We start from the raw sequence: 21373 nt of genomic DNA, 5'->3' as shown, positions 1-21373 counted from the left end.
ATCATTGAACTTTGGGAGGCCTGCAACGTGTCATTGGTTCACAGGACTTACTTCTTTTCTCCTATTTAAAGGTGATCCGAGTGATTATATTTACATGGAAAGCACAGGAGATTGTCCTTCCTCAAAGATACGTTTGCTCGGGGCAATCAAACTTTGGAAGATGGTCAAATTATAACACCCGCTTCACGGTATTTTACCACATCTGATCTAGATTAGAAGGTTGCAGATTTGCTTGGTTATCTTGTATGTGCATTGTCTGAACTTAAACATGTTTCATTCTATAAATAGCTTGAAGGCTTCGTCTAGTGAGAGACACATGCTGACCAAGCAAAGGCGGAGGCGGCTCTCTGCAGACAAAAGAAATAACCTGTACCTAAAGTGGGGTATTGGGCTACATTCAAAGAATAGGAGACTGCAATTGGCAAACCTACTGTGGAATGACACAAAGAATATTTTTAATTGATTAAGAATTGGTAAGCATGATGAAAATCCTATCAATCTCTTTGGCCTGCCATCATTTGATGTCATTGCTGAACGGGGCTGTAGTTGGTTCTCACCTGTTTTCTGTAACAGGTGTTTTTGAAGAACTGATGAAGAAAAAATCTGAGTCTTGACCTATATTTGCTTGGTCCATATGGTATCTTTTGTGGCTTTGTTTCAAAAGACGTTTTATGCGGAAAGTGTAGGGTTTCCTCCAAACAATTTAAAACTAGTTCACAAGAAGATTGATGTCTCTCCATATTGATGTGCAAGATATCCATCATTAAAGCTAGAAGTTGTGGTCAACTTGATATATTGATTGTGCTTTCTGTATGTAATTATATTTGTGTTAAACTAATGTTCTATTTGTTGGAAAAAATGGCTCACCTAAAGGATACAAAGGTTTTGGCGCTCAAAGGAAGAATTTGAAACTGCCTAAAAGCGACCGGTCGCTGGGCATTTGCGACCGGTCGTTTTGAAGCAGATTCGAGGTCTGGAGCTAAACCAAGGAGCGACCGGTCGCCAGTTCTTTGCGACCGGTCGCATGAAGCACGAGCGACCGGTCGCCCGACATTTGCGACCGGTCGCTTAGAAGCAGATTCAAAGTCTGGAGGGAAAACTTCTGGCGACCGGTCGCCCATTCCTGACGACCGGTCGCTCCAGTCGTGCTGTGATGTTTTGCTTACGTATTTTCAACTGTCTTTTCAATGGCTATCGCTTTCCACAAGTTTGCAGGTGCTTAATGGATCACTTCTGAGGTAAAAGAGGGTTGACTACCTGCTGGATAGTTGGGAGAGCACTCATGGCTAATTGGTTATCCTATTTTGATTAATCTCCTCTCCATTTTCTGGTTTAATGGAGGTGGCTAAGTGGGATTGTATTACCTACCTGATCTGACCCTTAGTCTAAGTGGTGACTAAAAGGAAAGAACGTGGAGGACAATCAGATATCCTATCTCTTGTCCATTGGCCTGTGTAGGTAATGGGATGAAGTAAGATAACACAAGGGAGAAAGCATGTTGAACATATGTAGTGGCAAAAGCTGGAAACATGTAAGAGTTTTTCCTGTGAGAGTTTCAGAAAAGCCAAGGGTGAGAGCAAGAGAGTTCTCTAAGTGTATCAAGGTGTTGAGCAAGGGTGTGAGAGAAACAGATTGTGAGGGTAGTGTTCTAGGGGGGTTTCCTTTGTAAACCAAAGTTGTAACCTATCTTCATTAGTGAAATTTCTCAAGGTGATCACCAAAGAGGATGTAGGCAATTTGCTGAACCTCTATAAACACTTGTGTCATTTGTGCTTGGTTAATTTCTGTGTGTGTGTGTAAGACTCATCCATCATTGAGTTCTTTGTCTAAAAGTCCATCAACAACAAGATCTTAAAAGGGCAGTGAGTTAGTCATTCTAATTCACAACACTATTTTCATTTTTCTGTCAGAACTTTTTGTATTCCGCTAAGGATGAGAATTCACAGTTGAAACCCATTGATTTTGGCTTATCAGATTTGGCCAAACCAGGTTTGTCCTTTCTTGAATAATCCAGCTCTTTGTTATTATCAATGTCTTAGTCTTCGGAGTTTGGAGTGGGATTTTAATACTCAGTCTGGCTTACAGATGAGAGGCTTAATGATATTGTTTTTTAGACAAGAAAAGGATGCTGCATGAAACATGAACAGGAAAAACTGTACTATGTCCTCTTACATACGAGAACCATGGAGAAGAAAGAAAGAACATAGAAAAGAAATTTCCAAGGTAAGCACAATGAAGATTTTCAGAGATTGCCATTTTACGACTCAAGAATCATGAGACAGAATTAAAAGTAAAGAACATGGAGAAACCTGCTTGATCAAATTGTGAAAAGACCTGAAAGAAAATAATTAAAGGTCAAAACATATTAAGGAGAAAATTCCTGCTTCCCATTAGCGGAATTTATATTTTTATTTGGTGATCTTTTAAGAGGTCAGCAAATCTGTCGGCCTCTGTTCTGTGCTTCTTTGCCCAGTTTTGGATATTCACTTGAGTTAAAAAACAATATGTTAAAAAAAAAAAAAAAAATTGACTGAAGAGAATAACATATTTTTTCAATAATGTTGAAGAATCAGCTGGAACAGTTTTTGGTCCTGAAGCTCTCAACTCATTCTCTAATATCTAGTCAATGCTCTTTGCAAATGCTTCACCAATGCTTTATCCGACATGACTACATTAACCTGTGCATTTGTTGTCGCTTCTTTAGCACAGCTTGCAAGCAAAAGGGTATTTCTTGATTGTTCAACATGGCTATGTGCAGGACTCGTGGTACAAATGATGGCAGTTCTAGCATTAATTCCTCCCAAGGAGGACTGCAGAATGCGGGTTAGCTTCGAATCTCGGTAAGGAACATGCCCATTTCTTCCCTTGCTGCATGAGTATTGCACAAATTAGTATCAGATATAACAATTCGTGTTATGCTAGAAGTTCAATTGCACAAAGACTAACAGAAAGAAGCAAAAGTTAAGACACAACATAACAATGGCACATAGTAGAATAGGTTTTGGCAAAAGACCGTAACTTCTGAAAATTAAAATTTAAAAATAAGCTGCACAAGCTGACCTGAGCTTGCGAATAACAGTGCCCAGAGTTAGTAGACTGTGATTTATATGGCAACCCTCTTTCAACCTTGTGCCAGCTGATAGTGTCTGGGATGCACGCTCACTTCCGGCAAGATCGACGAAGTTCTGTACCAAAAGGAATTGTATCATTCTGTTGTTATCCGTTTTCCCTTCGATGGTTTTTTTAAAAGGGAGATTCACTATTATACCCAATATAGGGGCCCAAATTATACAAAAACCATATATGAAATGGACTTTAGAAACACACCCAAAGCCCATTTACAATATAACATCAAAAAGGCTTTTAACTTTTTTTAAATTACAAAACTGTCATTGATTTTTTTTTAAAACTCATTTTGAAACTCATATTCTTCCTCTAAAAATAATAGTACATACCACAACAGCTATAAGGGAGCTTGATTTGTCATAGCCAAGAAACTCACGTGCTGAACTTTCTATAACCTGATAAAACCACAAACATAATTGACCAATAGGGTAATTTAGCATAATTGGTAAGCAAAACAATGTGACATTTACAAATTCAGTTTGTTAGGAAAAAACAACTGGTCATACCAATCTGAGAATCTGATGAGATTTGTAGCTTGCTTCATTTAGGACTGTGTCCCCTATCTGCAGTGGTGGAGCTAGGAATTCTATCAAAGAGGGTCAACTTTAAATAGCTTTATAATTACAATGAACTTAGTTTTTATAGGAAAATATATATAAGAACTCATTATAATGATTAAATTTCAATATCACGAATTTAATATCTTAGTAAGTATAACCCAAATTCTAGCAACCTAAAAATAATTAAAGAGTATCAAAAGTTGATTTTAGATAGAATGAGAAAATCAAATAAAATCCATGACACACATATAAATGACATATGAAGACGTGAAAACAAATATAGATCATATTCATGTTCATTGTAGAAAATTTATATTGTGAGAATGGTCAATAGTAAGTATAGCTATAAAACAATTTGGATAACATAGATAAATATAATATTTTCAAAATGTTGAGAAGAGTCAAGTGACACTTGTGGGCCTTAATTGGCTTCACCAATGCCTATATGTCTTTGAGTTGTGAAAATGCATTAAGACATTATTTAAATTTGCATCCATGGTCATCTCATCTGTTGAAACAAATAATAGCTTAAAGAAATAACCTCGGCAGTATCCTCGTATGGGATGGTCAACATAACCAAAAAGCCTTGGATGCACATAGTATCGGAGGAGTTTCTGATACGAGCATAGCCCTCATGACTGCTAAAATATGAATATGGTTTGAATACTTTAGGTTAATAGTATTCTTCTCTATAAAGAGATATATAAGAATTCATGAGGGTGCTTTACAAGAAAATAGATATAGTAATTAATTAGGAAAATATCTCCTAATTATACAAGGATGTGTAAACTATATAAAACAAGGAAGTAAATCACCTAATTAACTCAGGAAATAAATCTCTTTGATTTAGTAGGTTAACTCACGTCAATACTCCTCCTCAAGTTGGTGCATACAAGTCACCAATGCCCAACTTGGTAAGTGAGTCATAAAGCACTCGTCCACGGACAACTTTTATTAAGACATCCACTAATTGATCTTATTATTTTACAAAGGGTAGACAGATGATCTTGTTCTTAATTTTTTCTTTGATGAAATGTCTATCCACCTCAACACGTTTAGTTCGATTATGTTGAACTGGATTATGAGCAATATTTTCTCATTTTTCATTGTGAACTTAGTTTAGAGGCCGAAAATATTGTTGTGTTGGAGGTATGTTCGGCATGAATTTAAGGGCCCATTACAACTATCCAGTTCTACTTTCTGCATAACAGGATAAGTTGTTATTGAATAAGTTGAGTTTTGACCTTCAGCCAAAAGTACCATTTTGCTTTATGTTGTTTCTAGCTTCTTCTTTTTTTATTTTTTCTAACGATGGAAAAGTATTAGCCCTTGGTAGGATATGACCAATCAAACTGCATTGAATTTGTGTCTCATGTTCTTCAGTTTACGAGATTTACAAAGGTATGCACATCTTAGAAAATTTAGTTATACCAAGTGATGGCCAAAGAAAGTGGAATGTAAAGCAAAAATGACAGGCTAAGTCAAAAAGGGACTCCCATATATTTAACAGTCCGAATGCAATATACTGCAACTGTACATCGACAATGTCTTTCCTGGCATGCATATGAAAAGCAATTTAAATGGATCTCAAGAACGATGGTTCTTGTCGATAACTCCCAACACAAAACAAAAAAAGAAGAAAGAAGAAAAGCCAATTACTTTTATAAGAATAAGAGGATCAAAATTGGAGGAGAGAAAAAGTAACTATGTGATGAGGTCCAATCTCAAGGACACTGAGGGCTAGATTTGGCATTACTGTGCTTAAAAAAACTGCTTATGTTGTGCTACGAGAATAAACAGTTGTGAAATGAAGTAACTAAGGGCTAGTTTGGCATTGCTATGCTATGAAAATAATTACTTTTAAATTTGCTGTGAGAAAAATCAGCTATAAAGGAAAATAGTTTAGCGTTTGGTAATCTATATTTGTAAAAGTGTTATGAGTATGAAAAGAAGTGTCAAAGTATTTGGTAAATTTTTGTATAGAATTGCTGTGACAGTGTACAATGACAAAAAAGAGTATGATGATGAAAGTTTTTTTAAAAAAAACTAAAATTATCATTAAAAAATAAATAATGTATAATTTAGGTTCTTTTGCTGTTTGGTCCAATCAGATCTTGGACCTTCAGTTTTTTCAATCTCAATTTTGTTGAAGTGAAAGGTTCATGCTTTGTTGGGTAATTTCAATACCCAGGAGGAACGACAGTCAAATGAGAAGGAATAGATCGTGAAAAGGAGAAGGATAGAGTATGTAATTTGTTGAAACAAATAAGGACAATATGGGAAATCTGAAAACTCCTCTGCTCTGCATGCTTCTTCGCGCAGCAGTTTTTAGAAGCAGCCTCTCACCAGCTTTTAAAAACTGCTGCGCATGACCCCTAATTTTGAAAAACAAATCTTTTTAAAAAAAATTATAAATTATAAATTATAAATAAATAAATAAAAGCTGCTTCAAAAAGAAGCACAGCGATCCCAAACTAAGCCTAAATATTTGCTAAAAGTAAATGAGAAACTATCAGATTAATTCATATAAAAGACTTCAAATTTTGTTTGTGATGACGATATTATTACTTTGAACGATGAGGAAGAATATTTCATACAAGGGTTGGATAGCACAAATCCTTGTGATGCTTATCTCTAGGAAATTATATCAAGACTGGGGACAAAACTTAGGAAAGCATGAGTAACTCTAGCACTTGTCTGCACAAAACCTTTTTGCCATCAACCTAGTAAACCCATTTTTGGAAAATTCTATGTATAGCCTAAAAGCTGTATTGATTTAACGTCATCCTCTTCCTTGCCAATTTACATTTAGGCCCCGTTTGGTTCACGGAATGAATTTGATGGGAAATCATTTCCCATGTCATTTCCCAAGGGATGGGAAATGTTGATTCCTTTCCCATGTTTGGTAATGCGGGGAAAGTGATCCGGAAATATCACTTTATTTCCTTTCCCATGTTTGTTTTGAGTAGGAATGGAAAACAAATTTTGTTTAGTTTCCCAATTGTACCCCTATTAAAAAAAAAAAAAAGAATACCAATAATTGTTGGATAAAAATTGTAATTATGAATTGTTAGTAAGGACAAATTAGTCAAAAAAAAATTGTATTTAATGCTAGTTTTACTTTCCCATGGGAAGGGAAAGTGAAACCCAAGGAGTAAGGAAGGATTCACTTTCCCTCCTACTTTCCCATGTGCTAGGAATCGCTTTCCCATGCCTGACTTACCAAACATGGGAAAGGAATTGATTTCCCATGCCCAAGATTCCTTTCCCATGAACCAAACGCAGCCTTATGGTAAACCGAGTTATCATGTCAAGTTTCCTTGAAATTTAGTACAAAAGAAATATACGAGCACCTGGGTTGTGGGTTGGCACGATAAAACAACTCAAAACAAAACATAATTTTAATTATTTCTAAGTCTTGACAAACGTTGGGAAAAAATTCATTCAAAAAAATATCAAGGTTTACATTTTGCTAGGATATCAAATAACCATTCTGTACCCACATGTGCTGCCTTATTACACCTTGTTCAACTGGGTAACACTCTGTTTCACATATGCATCTTGTTTTGTGCTCTACGATCTTTTCTGCAGATAAGTACCAATGGCTGAGACAAAATCAAGGACAGCATCTTTCACTTTGTCAAGGAAGTGAAAATAGGCATGTTTTCAAGACCTCTTCATGGCCAATGTCCCAAAAACTCCCCAGAAACCTATCACCATGCTAATGACGAACTGTAGCTTTTCAAGTTTACTGTCATCATCCTCTCCTCCATCTCCACTTGGAATTTGAAGTGCTTCTTCATTGTCTTGGCAACCAATTGGTAATGGACACCCGCTAAGACCTGCATTGCCCTCATAAATTGACGGGTCAACAAAGGTCTGAAACTGGTTACCTGTTGGAATTTTCCAGGACAAGTTATTGTATGACAAGTTCAGATGACTCAGAAATGTTAAAGAAACCATGCTCTGTGGAATTGAACCTAAAAGTTTGTTCATTGATAGATCAAGAGTTTCTAACAAACCCAAGTTTCCGATATTTGCTGGGATATTTCCTATCAAATGATTCATGGACAAATTTAAGGTGCCCAACTTTATTAGGCTTGTTATCCTCATAGGTATCTCTCCTGACAAGTTATTGTCCGAGAGATCAATGCTATTAACAAGGTAAAGGATGGAGTCATATTCAAGCACTCTTCCTTTTGACACCACCTCCAATCTTCCCTCGTGCCCATAAACTTTTGTATCTTTGTCTGTGAATTCAGATTTCAAGCCACTCAAATTACCTATGCAGTGGGGAATATTTCCGAAAAGATTATTGTGTGATAAGTCCAATATATGGAGAGTGGAAAGGCCACATAATTGTATAGGGATGCTTCCAGTAAATGAGTTGGACCTCAAGCTTAAAATCTTTAAAGAGAGCATGCTTTCACCAATGAAAGATGGAATCAGGCCAGAAAACTTGTTATCACCAAGGTCAAGAATCTTCATGTCAGTGCAGTTTTTCAAGGAAGGAACTTCACCTGAAAAGTTGTTACTAGAGAGGAACAAGACTCTGAGTGAAGTAAGAGAGCCTAAGGATCTTGGGTTTGTACTAGAGACATTGTTGTTTGACATGTCTACAATGTACAACGATGCTATATTGTTCCAAAAATGAGGAATGCTTCCACTCAAAGAGTTCCTAGAAATGTCCAGATGTGTCAAATTGGGCATCACTTGACCAATGTTATGAGGAATTGGCCCTGAAAATAGATTGTCTCTAAGAAATAGCATGGTAATGTTTGAGGACCAGAGTGGGAGTGGGCCCTCATAGCGGTTTGAACTCAAATCAACAACTGAAGAAAAGTTAAATCTTAATGAATTGGGTACCATGCCGCTTAGTTGATTATAAGAGACATCTAGATAATCTAATTGCAAATCCAACTGCCAAAACCAATCTAGTATGGTGTCTGAAAGCCTAGCATTATTGAGTGCCACCGTGGTCAACTCAGTCTAATTTCTAAGCCATGTAGGAAATTTGGGACCCAGTTGGCATGATCTAATGTACAAGGATCTTAATTTGAAAGGAGGTATCCAACCAAAAGTTATGTTGAAAACCAAGGAAATGTTTGGGGAATTGTTTTCAATCTGTTGACGCCAAAAAGTGGTTCTCTGACTTAGAGGGTCAACTTAGTAATTTTATACCTTCGGTATTCTTAATGCCTCGGTAGGGAGCGTGATCTGCAATATGAGCAAACGCACGGTAAGATCCAAGGCACCGGTGTGGTACCGGCCGAAGGCTTTCCGATGCTTGAGTAAGTTCGGGATTTAGAAAGTTCAACTGACAGATCAATAGGCTTGTATGCCGTAAGTTCTGATTACCTCTATTTTGGGGTGGTTGGCCTCTTTTATAAGCATTGGGAGGTGTGCATTTTGTTGATAATTTCGATGTGGGAATGTGGATGACGCTTGGGAGCATGCCACGTGTCCCAGGAGAGGGCGTTGCCCTAATGGAACGATCGGGAGGTAGGATGCCGAAGGCATCTCTGACCAGGCACGATTTCTTCCACGTGTCTTGTTCTCATTGGATGTTCATTTTGGGTGTAAATAGGAGTCCCCCAAGTTCTCAGCTGAGATTTCTCGGTTGGGGACTTGTTTGTTCTTCGGTAGCCGCTAGGTTGTTCTACTGTTCGGTAGCTCTTCAAGGAGGCGCGCTGGGAACTTGCCCTAGTGCTGATTCCTTCACAAATTTGCCCAGGAGCCCAAGAGTCGTTACTTTGGGGGTTACCGTTCGGTAGCCCTGGCCCGTTCGAGGGGTTCCGAGAATGCACTGCCGATTACTTGTTAACTTGGGGGAGTTTGATTTTTCCTTCACGACCCTCTCGCTGGGAAGAGGAGTGATGGGACAGGGTGACGCTTCGTCTTCTGTACCCAGCGTGCTGTCAGAGATTCCACTCAGCGTATGACACGTGGTGTGTCAAATCACGCGGAGCGGCACCATCAATGCGCCGTTTGGTTTTTCGAGGCGTACTGTTGCAACTTTCGCCATATAAATAGAAGGGGTCTCTGAGGCGAAACTCACTTTGCATTTGTGAGTAAGGCGAGAGCTCTGTCCAGGCGATTTCTGACGAGAGCAAACGGTAATAGAGGCGATTTTCGGCAACAGCAAACGGTATCAGAGGCTATTTCCGGAAGGCAAAGCGATTTTCGTCCTTACACTTCCGTTCACACAAGGTACCGTTCGGTAACTTTGCAAATTTCTCTTTTCTTTCCTTGCGTACGTCCTTCCTTGGTTTGAACTAGACTAGAACTTTATGCAAGTTGGGTGTGGTTCGGTAGTCTAGTTGCCATAGGTAGAGACTTGGGCATCGGTAGGATAGTTCCTCGGTAATGCCCTTAGCCTTTTCCCTTGCTTTTGTAAATGTCTGATAGCGAGTCTGGGTTCGAGAGCGAGCCCAACGCCTATGATGGGGAGTCTCCAGACAGAGAGATGGGTACCGAAAGTGAGGAGTTGGGCCAAGATACCGAGAGTTGTAGTGGCTCCGATGTTGAAGTTATTGGTGAGAGGGTTAGGTGAACGCCTACCCATGGGATCGGCAAGGGGCTTATGACCAGTCAGCCCCTGCCATTGAGGGTTGTCTACAGTGACTGTAGGCAAATTAGCCCGCACCCTCACTTCGAAGCCCAGGAGGAAGATATCCGGGTTCCAGGTCAGCAAGCTGGATACCGATCGGAAGCTTCCACATCTTGCCAGGATGAAGCTTCGGCTGGGCCTTCCTCCCTGCCGAAGGTCACAATAGTCAACCGTGGGAATCCCAAGGTTCCAATAGGGGTGCCGAAGGAAGTCTTGTTTGCTGTAGACTACCTGGACCCTAATAAGATGACCTACCGTGAGTTGGCCAGGATCCGTGCAGAGTTTATGATCCCCAACTCGGTAGGGATGAGGATCCCAGGCCCTACCGAATCTTTGAGCAACCCGAAGGATGGAGAGGTGGCCTTCTTCACCAACGTTCTTCAGCAGGGCTTCAGGCTACCGTTCCAACCTGCGGTTCAGCGGATTCTTGCCCAGATAGGGTATGCCCCTGGCCAGTTCAATCCCAACTTCTGGGTGGCCCTGATGGGGGTAATCACCGCGTTCGGTATGGCTGGGGAAGGGGAACCATCGTATGAACAGTTCTCCTTCCTCTACAGTGTCACGAAGTCGAAGAGTGCCGATCGCGGCGGTTGGGTTCAGGCTAATTGTCTCAGGGCCTTTGAGAGGGGGCATTTCGTGAGTGCCGTGCCAACTTCTCAGAAGTCCTGGAGAAATCGGAGGGTGATATTATCGGGAGACTGGGAGTCTCCTTCAGGAGTCCCCGTTAGGTTTCACGTTCCTACCACCTTCCAGATTACCGGTAGGTTCCCGCACTACCGATCGGTAGGCAGACGGTCATTCCTGTCTGACGGACTTTAAATTTCTTTTTGTTGTTTTTGCAGGCAAGTTGAAGCAGCCGACTCCCTCCCAGGCCGAGATTCGGCAGATTGATAGGGTGAGGGAGAAAATCCATGTCGGTTCCAGAGTCTACCCGCAGTTTCTTTTCACCGAGAATTTGATCCGAGCCCGACTCGTCTACCCTGCTGAGAGTAAGCACACTTGGCTTTTCTTTCGTTCATTTCTCGTCGATCCTATCTTACCGAAGGAATTCCTTGTGCAGTGACCGACTCCAGGAAGACCTCTGAGGCCAAGAAGATGAACGACTCTTCCAAGAGCGGCTCGCGATGGGGCTGCAGGGGAAGAAAAAGAATCGGCAAGAGGCAGGATCGGTAACCGCATCGAAGACATCCGAACCGCGGGGTCAGACCCATCCCGAGCGGCGATGGGAGCAGAGTGCAGAGGTGCCAGTCAGGCGGGCGCCTGAGACTCCGTCCGTGCCCAGGAGCGGGCCGAGCGTTGAGGCTACCGCCTCCAAGTCCTCGGGGAAGCGGCACGCGACCGTTGACCTGGATACCGAGACGACGCCTAAGCGCTCTCGGCCTACTGAGATACCGAAGGCGACACTTGTTGCTGAGGATGAGGGCGGCCCTACCGATCCTGTCACAATAGCTTGCCCGCCGAAGACAGTTCAGTTCGCGAACCACATGATTCTTGGTTCACAAATGGAGCTGTCCGAGATAGACGAGCTTCCGAAGAGGCAGCTTCGGGACGAGGCTTGGCGAGCCTTCCGTCTCCAAGCATCGGTATGTTTCCTTTCGTCTCCTCCTTTGGCTTCCATTTCCTACATCACTTACTGACTGGTCCCCTTACGAGCGTCCATGGACATGTGGCTTTGCATGAAGCGAGCCATCGCCTCTGCCGAGCGTTCAAGGAAGCTGTTCGAGGATGGCCGAGCCAAGGTGGCGGAAGCTGGCAAAGTCCTCCAAGATCACGCCAACCTTGCGCTGGACATGCAGGCTGCTGAGCGGCAAGTGAAGGCTCTGGAGACCAAGCTGGCCGAAACCGGAGCGGCTCTGGAGACTGTAACGGCGGCGGCAAGAGATGCCGAGGCTGCGAAGGAGGCGGTGCAGGTTGCGCTGGAAGAATCCGAGCGAGCCAAGGCTTTGGAAATCGAAGCGGCCGTTCGGGGGGCTATAAAGGATTACCGATTGTCCGACGAGTTCACCGCGCTTCTAGATAGCGAAGTGGGTTCGGAGATGGTGGACCTGCTTTACCGTTTCAAACGGTACAACCCCGGGCTAAAGCTGAACCTGAACTTTGCTGCTGACCCCCCTCCTCTACCGGAAGGCATCACCGAAGAAATGATCGAGGACTATGAAGGGGAGGATGCTTCTGGAGGTGATACTGCTGCCGAGGGGGAGCCTGCCGCTGCCAAAGAAGCTGCCGAAGGGGGGCCTGCCACTTCTACTTAGCATTGTAATTTATTTCCTACCGTTATTTTTGTATGTATCCGCTCTAAGGCGGTCCTTCCGAACACATTGATGCCGAGGGCGTCTTTATTTTAAGTAATTTTTCTCTTCAAACTCGTGCGTTTTTGCTTATTTTTTGTTTGAATTCTATCCATGCTTGTTACTACCGTAGGCTAATAACTGCTTAGGATAATTACTGATTGGGCCGTTGGCCACTTAGGAGTTGATTTGCTTTGGATTAGCAAAGTGTCTCTACCTTCGGTAGATAAACCCAACGTTGCCGTGGTACCGCCATTGGCTCATACACGGTAAGTAACAAATTCCAGTAGCCCTTTCTCTATAGAGATGCCGTGGGCAAGTCTAGGGTACCGTACTGGAGTTAAGTAATCCGTGTGATGAGAATACCGTAGGTGATTCTAGAGCATGGTACTGTCGTTGGCTCGTACCCAACGCTTGTTGCCAAGAAACTTGTAAAATTGAAGGCATCTTGGAATCGGTAGTGAACACATAGAGTGTAGCTTTTGATTGCCGTATGCAATGCTGCTGTGGCTCGTATATAATGAGCCCTACCGAAACATTTTTTTTGAAAAGTTGCTGATAGGCTATAATGCTCCAAACATGTATAACTTTGGATAATCTCATTTTATATAAGTGCCGTAGGCAAAAAATACATATTCCACCCTGCCGTTGGCTAGGGGGCTTTATTTAAAATAACTCTTGAGGTGATCCACAATCCATGGGTGACCGAGGGTCTTCCCATCTGTGCCTCGGAGCCTGTAGGTGCCGGATCTAAGGACGCCGATGACTTCATAGGGCCCTTCCCAGGAAGGTCCGAGGGTTCCTTCCGTTGGGTTTTTGGTTGCGAGCGAAACCTTGCGCATAACCCAGTCCCCAATTCTGAAGAAGCGAGGTTTGACCCTTGAGTCGTAATACCGAGAGACGCGCTGTTTGTATGCTTCGTTCCGAAGGTTGGCTGCCGTTTGGCGTTCCTCGATTAAATCCAGGCTCAACGCGAGTGCAGCCTCGTTTACCTTTGGCTCGAAAACTTCCGTTCGGTAGGAGGACTCGCCGATCTCGACTGGGATGACAGCTTCTGAGCCGAATGCGAGGCTGAAGGGAGTCTCCCCTGTTGAAGTTCGGTAGGACGTTCGGATGGCCCACAGAGCTTCGGGAAGCTTCTCCAGCCAGGCACCCTTGGCACTGTTGAGTTGCCGTTTCAAGAGTGTCTTGATAATTTTGTTCACGGCTTCTACCTGACCGTTCGACTGAGGGTGAGCTGGGGAGGCGAAGAATAGGTTAATTTTGAGGCGAGTGCAGAACTGCCTGAAGAGTTCCGAATCAAACTGTCTGCCATTATCAGTGATGATGGCGTAGGGGATGCCGAAGCGGCAACAGATGTTGGTCCAGACAAACTCCTCGACCCTTGCCGCCGTTATGGTGGCTAGGGCTTCGGCTTCGACCCATTTCGTGAAATAGTCCACGGCAACGATTGCATATTTAACATGTCCCTTGCCTTGCGGCATGGGCCCGATTAGGTCAAGTCCCCACTGGGCGAATGGCCATGGGCTCACGATCGGCGTAAGAGGTTCGACAGGTAAGTGCGGAATATTGCCGAACCGCTGGCATTTGTCGCACCTCTTCACCTTCGCAATTGCATCCCTATGCATGGACGGCCAATAGTAGCCTTGCCGGAAGGCTTTGTGGGCCAAGGATCTGGAGCCGGAATGATCGCCGCAAACACCACTGTGGATTTCCCGAAGAATGTATTCGCCCTGCTCTTCGGTAACGCATTTCATGTAAGGGGTCGTGTAGCCGCATTTGTACAGGATGTCATTGATGACAATGTACCTTGCCGATCGGTAACGCAGCTTCCTTGCTTGTGACTTGTCTTCTGGGAGGGTGCCGTTCGTTAAGTATATGTATATTGGCGACATCCAGGTGTCCTCATACTGTATGGTGCATACATCGACAGAGGTGGTGCTTGGCTGGGCCAAGATCTCGACAAGGACCTTTCGGCCAATCTTGTCGTTAATTGCCGATGCAAGTCTGGCTAATGCATCGGCATGGCTGTTCTCTGACCTTGGAACCTGTCGGATTTCGTAGGCCTGGAACTGCTGGAGTAGTAGATGTGCCGATGACAAGTAGGCTGTCATTGATGCGTCCTTTGCGGCGAAATCGGCAGTAACCTGGTTGACGATGAGTTGCGAATCGCTGTGTATGCTGACCTGCTTAGCTCCCATGCTCTTTGCTAGCCGAAGGCCAGCTACGAAGGCTTCGTACTCAGCCTCGTTATTGGATGTTCGGAAACTAAATCTGATGGCATATTCCATCTTGGTTCAATCGGGGGCGGTGAGTACCAAGCCAGCTCCGTACCCTTGTTGGTTTGCCGAGCCGTCCACGTGTAGGATCCAAATGGGAATTGACTGGTCTAACCGGCTACCGTTCGGTAGGCCTTCCGGTGGAGGGGTTTTCCCGGGTTCTGATGCCTCCGAAGGTGTTAGTTCAGCGATGAAGTCTGCCACGGCTTGTCCTTTTTCGGCAGGTCTGGGTTTGAACTGTACGTCGAATTCTCCTAACTCGATCACCCATTTTACCAGCCTACCGGATGTTTCTGGCTTTTGAAAAACCTGCCGAAGAGGCTGATTGGTTAGGACGACGATAGTATGGGCCTGAAAATAGGGCCGCAACCGCCGGCCAGAGACTACCAGAGCCAAAGCCAGCTGCTCAAGTGGGGGGTACCGAGACTCTGCCCCTTGTAGGACCTTACTGACGTAGAAAATTAGTAGCTCTGCCTTCTCCGGTATTCGTACTAATATTGAGCTGACGGCAGTGTTGGATACCGATAGATACAGAGAGAGAAATTCTCCTGGGAGTGGTTTTGACAGTAGCGGAGCTCTGCCCATGTAGTCTTTTAAGTCTTGAAACGCCTTATCGCATTCGGCAGTCCACTCTATATGGTGTTTGCCCCCTTTCAAGGCTTTGAAGAACGGTGCACACTTGTCTGTGGCTTTGGAGATGAAGCGAGTGAGGGCTGCCACTCGTCCGGTAAGGCTCTGGATGTCCTTCTGTGTCTTCGGCACCTCCATATCGATTATGGCCTTTATTTTATCGGGGTTTGCCTCGATATCCCTTTGGCTGATCATGAAACCGAGGAATCTTCCCGAAGATACGCCGAAGGCGCACTTCGTTGGGTTAAGTCTCATTCGGTAATCCTTCAAGATGCCGAACATGAGGGCTAAGTTCGCCAGATGTTCATCTGCTGTTCGGCTCTTTACTAGCATGTCATCCACATAGACTTCCATTGTACTGCCGATCTGCTCAGCGAAGATTCGGTTGACCAGTCTCTGGTAGGTTGCCCCCGCATTCTTTAATCCGAGCGGCATGATGTTATAGCAGTATAAGCCTTTGTCGGTTATGAACGCCGTGTGTTCGCTGTCGGCAGGGTGCATGAAGATCTGGTTGTATCCAGAGTAGGCGTCCATGAAGCTGAGCAGTTCGTGACCGGCAGTGGCGTCGACCAGCTGATCGATGCGTGGCAACGGGAAGCTGTCCTTTGGACAGGCTTTGTTCAGATCGGTGTAGTCTTGGCACATTCGCCATCCACCTTTTGCCTTCCGAACCATGACAGAGTTTGCCAACCAGTCCGGGTATACAACCTCCCGGATGAAGCCTATGGTCATGAGTTTGTCTACTTCGTTCTTCATAGCTTCATACCGTTCGGCATCGTAGGATCGGCGCTTTTGCCTGATAGGCTTGAAAGCCGGTGAGATGCTCAGTTTGTGGCTGATGATGTCGGGGGATATGCCCGGCATGTCGTTGTAAGACCATGCAAAGACTTCCGAGTTTCACCGAAGGAACTGGATAAATTCGGCGCGGAGGGTGGCGTTTAGCATGGTGCCGATTCGTACGCACAGGTCCGGCTGACTCTCGTCCAGCGCCACGATTTTGAGATCCTCGGCAGGTTGTGCCACCGGAATAGGCGTTTTCTCCCTCGAGTCATCTACTGGGTCGTTGCCGTTCGGGAAGTCCACTACCATGAAGGTCTCTTTCTGCTTTTGAGGAGCTGTCGACTTTAGCGCCGTGGCGTAGCAGTTCCGGGCGCTCAGCTGGTCGCCCCTGATTGCCCCCGTGCCGTAGCAAGTTAGGAACTTCATGAGCAGCATGTGGGGGGACAAGTGGGCCTTTATTGCCGTGAGTGCCGTTCGGCCGATAATAACGTTGTATGCCATCGGACAGTCCACCACAAGGAACTGGTCGTAAACCATGGTCCTTCGTGGGGCTATGTTGAATGCGATTGGCAATCTAACATTGTCGATTGGCTGGACCAAGTCTCCGGAAAAGCTGAGGAGAGGCGAAAGTTGTAGGTTGACCTGGCTGCTATCTACTCCGAGTTCTGTGAATGCATCGGCAAAAATGATGTTTACCGAACTTCCAGTGTTGATCAGAATTCGTCCGACATCGAATTCGGCGATCTCAGCTCAGATGATCATAGGGTCGTCATGTGGGTAGATGATCCCTTCCTCTTCTTCCTCGGAGAAGGTGATGGGTTCCCATCTGACCTTCGGCATCTTGGTGTGCCGGCTACTTTCAATGCCGAGGACTTGGGGGTACTGCGTCGCCCTGACATACTGCTTCATTGACCGGTTATGCCCCGGCGAGAGTTGGGCCTCCGCTGATCGTGCTGATCATGTTGATTTGTCGATTGGCGTTCGGTACTGGCGCCTGCTGTGGCCTGGCTATGTACTGATCCAGTTTGCCTTCCCGAATTAACCGCTCGACGATCTTCCGCAAGCTTATGCAATCCTCGGTATTGTGGCTGTTCTGCTGATGGTATCGACAGAATTTCCCTGTATCCCTGCCGTCTTGCCGATTAGGCTTTCGGAACGCTGGCTTCGGGATTATCTCATTTTCATTCATCAGCACTGCCTCGTAGGAGGCGTTGAGCAGGGTGAACACCTCCGTTCCTTGGTTATGCGCTGGTAACGGTGCCCGGTAGCTGTCCCTACCGTACCTGCTCTTGTTTTTCTTGGAATGCCCCTTTTGGGAGCTTCCGGTATCTTTGCGCTTGTGGCTCTCAGGGTGTCCGGCAGCTTGTGCCGCTGGCGCGAACGGCGACGCCTGTGCCGTGGAGGACCGCTGTATGGGTTCGCTCTGCCGAGCCGTGGGCTCGGCCCTTGAGTTGAAGTATTCGGCCTTGGCGTGGATTGCCGCTTGCTTCATGAGTTCGTCGTACGTACGCCAATTACTGCTGTGTACCAGATACCGAAAGTGTGAGGACCGTAGGCCACTCTTGAAGGCGCCGTAGGCTGCCCTGTCGTCGGTATCCAAACATCTCGAGTATTCATGGCTGAATCGTGCCATCCCTCTGCCGGATGGTATATAGGTCGTCGGCAGAGTACAGTCTGTCTGTCTGAATCATGAAGTGGTTCAGGAAGATCTGCTTCAGCTCGTCGAAGGAATCGACCATTCCCGGTTCCAAACGGTAGAACCAATTCAGAGCCGCCTCTGTGAGCGAAGATGGGAACAGTAGGCACAGTCCTTCGTTGCTTAGCCCTCGGCACCCTACAGCTGATTGGAAAGAGTGGAGGTGCGTCAGGGGGTCTTCCACTCCTGTGTAAGCGGTAATGCGTAGGGGCTGTACATCCCTATCCTACCGTGAGTGCCTTATGCGCTCGGTGAAGGGTCTTGGCCGAAGCCTTCCCCAGTCAGGCTCTAGCGAGCGAGTTCGATCGTCCTCCATTTTCTGTACCCTCTAAAGGAGAAGGCGAATGACAGGGTCCCTGTCCGGTATCTCCTCAGCGTTTTGATGCACTGACCGCTGCTGGGATCTGACAGGGTTAACCTCAGAGAACTTTGTTGGCGTTGCCGAACGGTAGGATGATGTCCGATTCGTGGAAGGGGCGTATTCTTGGTCGGACTCTGCCGTTGACTCCAAGACTTGTATCCTCCGTATCGGCGACCTCCTTCCCAGACTTCTCAGCCGGGGGTCATCCAGGCGCGCCTTTATCCTGATCGGCGACCCCTGTCGCTCGGTTTGTCGTTCGGCCTCCCAATCCAATAGCCTATGGCGACAATCGGAATAGACTTTCTTCGGCACATAAGGCTTATTTTTTGGTGCCGGGACTACCAAGGGTTTAGATGGTGCAGGCGCAGCCTCGGCCACTTTTTTACCCTTCCTCTGCCGACGGCGAGTCTGTAGGCTCTCGGAGGATCGATCGGTCTGGATGTTTTGCGTTTGCTGCTGGTTCAGCAGCTGTTGTGTTTCGTCCACCTTGGATGAGAGGAAATTGTTGTGTTCTTGTAACCTAGCCATGTCCTGCCGAAGGGACACGACTTGGGCTAAAAGCTCCGTGTTTTCAGCGGGTCGGAGTACAGGTGGATTAGTTGCCGGGGTGTATGGGGGCGCCGGGCTAGCTCCGCCCGGCATACCGTATGACAACCCCTCCTGCGGTAGGAACGTAGTTTTCGAGTTGGTCCCCATATGTTTGGGATAAAGGGTCGATTTGTTTATCGTTCCCCACAGACGGCGCCAAACTGTTGGCGCCAAAAAGTGGTTCTCTGACTTAGAGGGTCAACTTAGTAATTTTATACCTTCGGTATCCTCAATGCCTCGGTAGGGAGCGTGATTTGCAATATGAGCAAACGCACGGTAAGATCCAAGGCACCGGTGTGGTACCGGCCGAAGGCTCTCCGATGCTTGAGTAAGTTCGGGATTTAGAAAGTTCAACTGACAGATCAATAGGCTTGTATGCCGTAAGTTCTGATTACCTCTATTTTGGGGTGGTTGGCTTCTTTTATAGGCATTGGGAGGTGTGCATTTTGTTGATAATTTCGATGTGGGACTGTGGATGTTGCTTGGGAGCATGCCATGTGTCCCAGGAGAGGGCGTTGCCCTAATGGAACGATCGGGAGGTAGGATGTCGAAGGCATCTCTGACCAGGCACAATTTCTTCCACGTGTCTTGTTCTCATTGGATGTTCATTTTGGGTGTAAACACAATCGATACTCTTCTCAGGCCTCCAAGTTTCGCGAAATGAGCTTCTATAATGGCACCTTCCCATGTGTTGGTTGCCATAGATATCAAGTGAAACCAGCGATGAGAGCTTCCCAAGACTTTCTGGGATGATCCCACTCATTTGATTCCATGCAAGGTCAAACTCCTCCAAAGATGTTAAATTTCCAATCGATTTTGGGATTGAACCCTGAAATGAGTTATACGACAAGTCGAGGTATCTCAAGCTTTTAAGATATCCCAAAGAATCAGGCAGTTTTCCTGTCAGATTGTTATCTGTCAAATCCAACATCTCTAGTTCAGTGAGATTGAACAACCAAGGAGGTATCGTGGAGGTGAATTTATTGTCAGAGAGATCAAGAACTAAAAGGGATGTGAAATTGATGGAAGGAAGAGTGAGAGGTAGCATGGGAAGTCTACAAGAGGGCAAATGCAATTCAACAAATGAAGGGAGCATATTAACAGTGGGAAGCCAATAGGATGTAGTCTTAGCAAGGTTCACTCCTTCCAAGTTAAGGTATTTTAAGGAAGAAAGAGTTGCAAGCCAATGAAGGTCATTCTCAATTGGTTCAACAACGTTATTACTAGGATCAAGATAAAGCAACCCTAAGAGGTTTCCAAGATTGTGGGGAATGATTCCACCAAAAGATGCACTAGAGAGATTGAGGTATTTGAGTTTCTCTAGTGATCAAAAGAAATTTGGAAGTTGGACACCTCCAAAGTTATTCATGCTCAAATCCAAGTAAACCAAATATTTCAAAACAAGCAAAGAAGGGTTGATCTCATCACCAAATGCGTGATCTGTTGCTTTGTCAGCATACCCATCGCGATTGCGAAGATCGAGCATGTTGACACGTCCAGTTATGTTGTTGCAGCCTACACCACTCCATTTGCAGCAATCTTCTCCCACCCAAGACAAAAGTCGGTTGGAAGGATCTGTGAGGCCTTGTTTGAGCTTGAGAACGGCTTTCCTCTCTATATCTAGGCCTCATCATTTGGCCCACGGGCTCATGGGCCTATGAGGGCCCGCCCGGCCCATCGAAAAAAAGCCCGGCTCGGCCCGTTATGGGCTTTGAGAGGGCCCGACCCGCTTGGGTTGGGCAAGGCTTGGGCTTGGGTGTTTGAAGCCCGGCCTGGCCCGATTAAGCCCATGAAAGCCTGGTCCGGCCCGCCCACAAAAGCCCAGCCCGTTAGGCCCGCATACATATATAATTATGTATAAATAAGGGTTTAGGATTAGGATTACATCACTTGAATGACAAATCCCCCTCTTTCATTTTTGTGTGTGTGTGTGTGTTACTTGTTTGAAAAATTGTGTTTCTATTGAATTCTACTCATTCCTAGTTTATAATTGGATGATTACCACATTAATTTGTGTCATTTATTAATACAACAATTATATAAATATATATAATAAGACGAACAACATATCATATCACCAAACATAATCATACCACCAAATATAATCATACTTTTCTTTTACACCACCAAACATTTGCATATTTATTCATACTATTCTTATAAAAATAAATAAATTTTTTTTACACTTATTATTTTTTTGGCCCATTTCGGCCCGGCCCGGCCCATGAGATGGGCTTGGGCTTGGAATTTTCTAAAAAGGCCCGGCCCGGCCCGGCCCGATATTTTCTCCCTCCTCTTTAAAGCCCGGCCCGGCCCATTGATGAGCCCTATCTATATCTATGCATCCCACATTATGATCAACACTGCAGAAACCAAGTTGAATGGTTTTAAGGGATAAAATTCCTGATAGTATAATTAGTAAGACAAGTTGGATGGAAGCACTGCAGTGACCCAT

General features: G+C 45.0%; 1 pseudogene; it reads right to left on the bottom strand.

Annotated features, from left to right (window-relative positions):
- Window positions 1-7259: 7259 nt before the first annotated feature.
- On the bottom strand, window positions 7260-21373 carry LOC110748262 (receptor-like protein EIX1; annotated as a pseudogene).

The sequence above is a fragment of the Prunus avium genome, chromosome 7 (genome assembly GCF_965620075.1).
Source record: "Prunus avium chromosome 7, drPruAviu1.hap1.1, whole genome shotgun sequence".
Lineage (NCBI taxonomy): Eukaryota > Viridiplantae > Streptophyta > Magnoliopsida > Rosales > Rosaceae > Prunus > Prunus avium.
The sequence above is the reverse complement of the archived record's forward strand: the minus strand, read 5'-3'. Positions and strand labels throughout refer to the sequence as shown.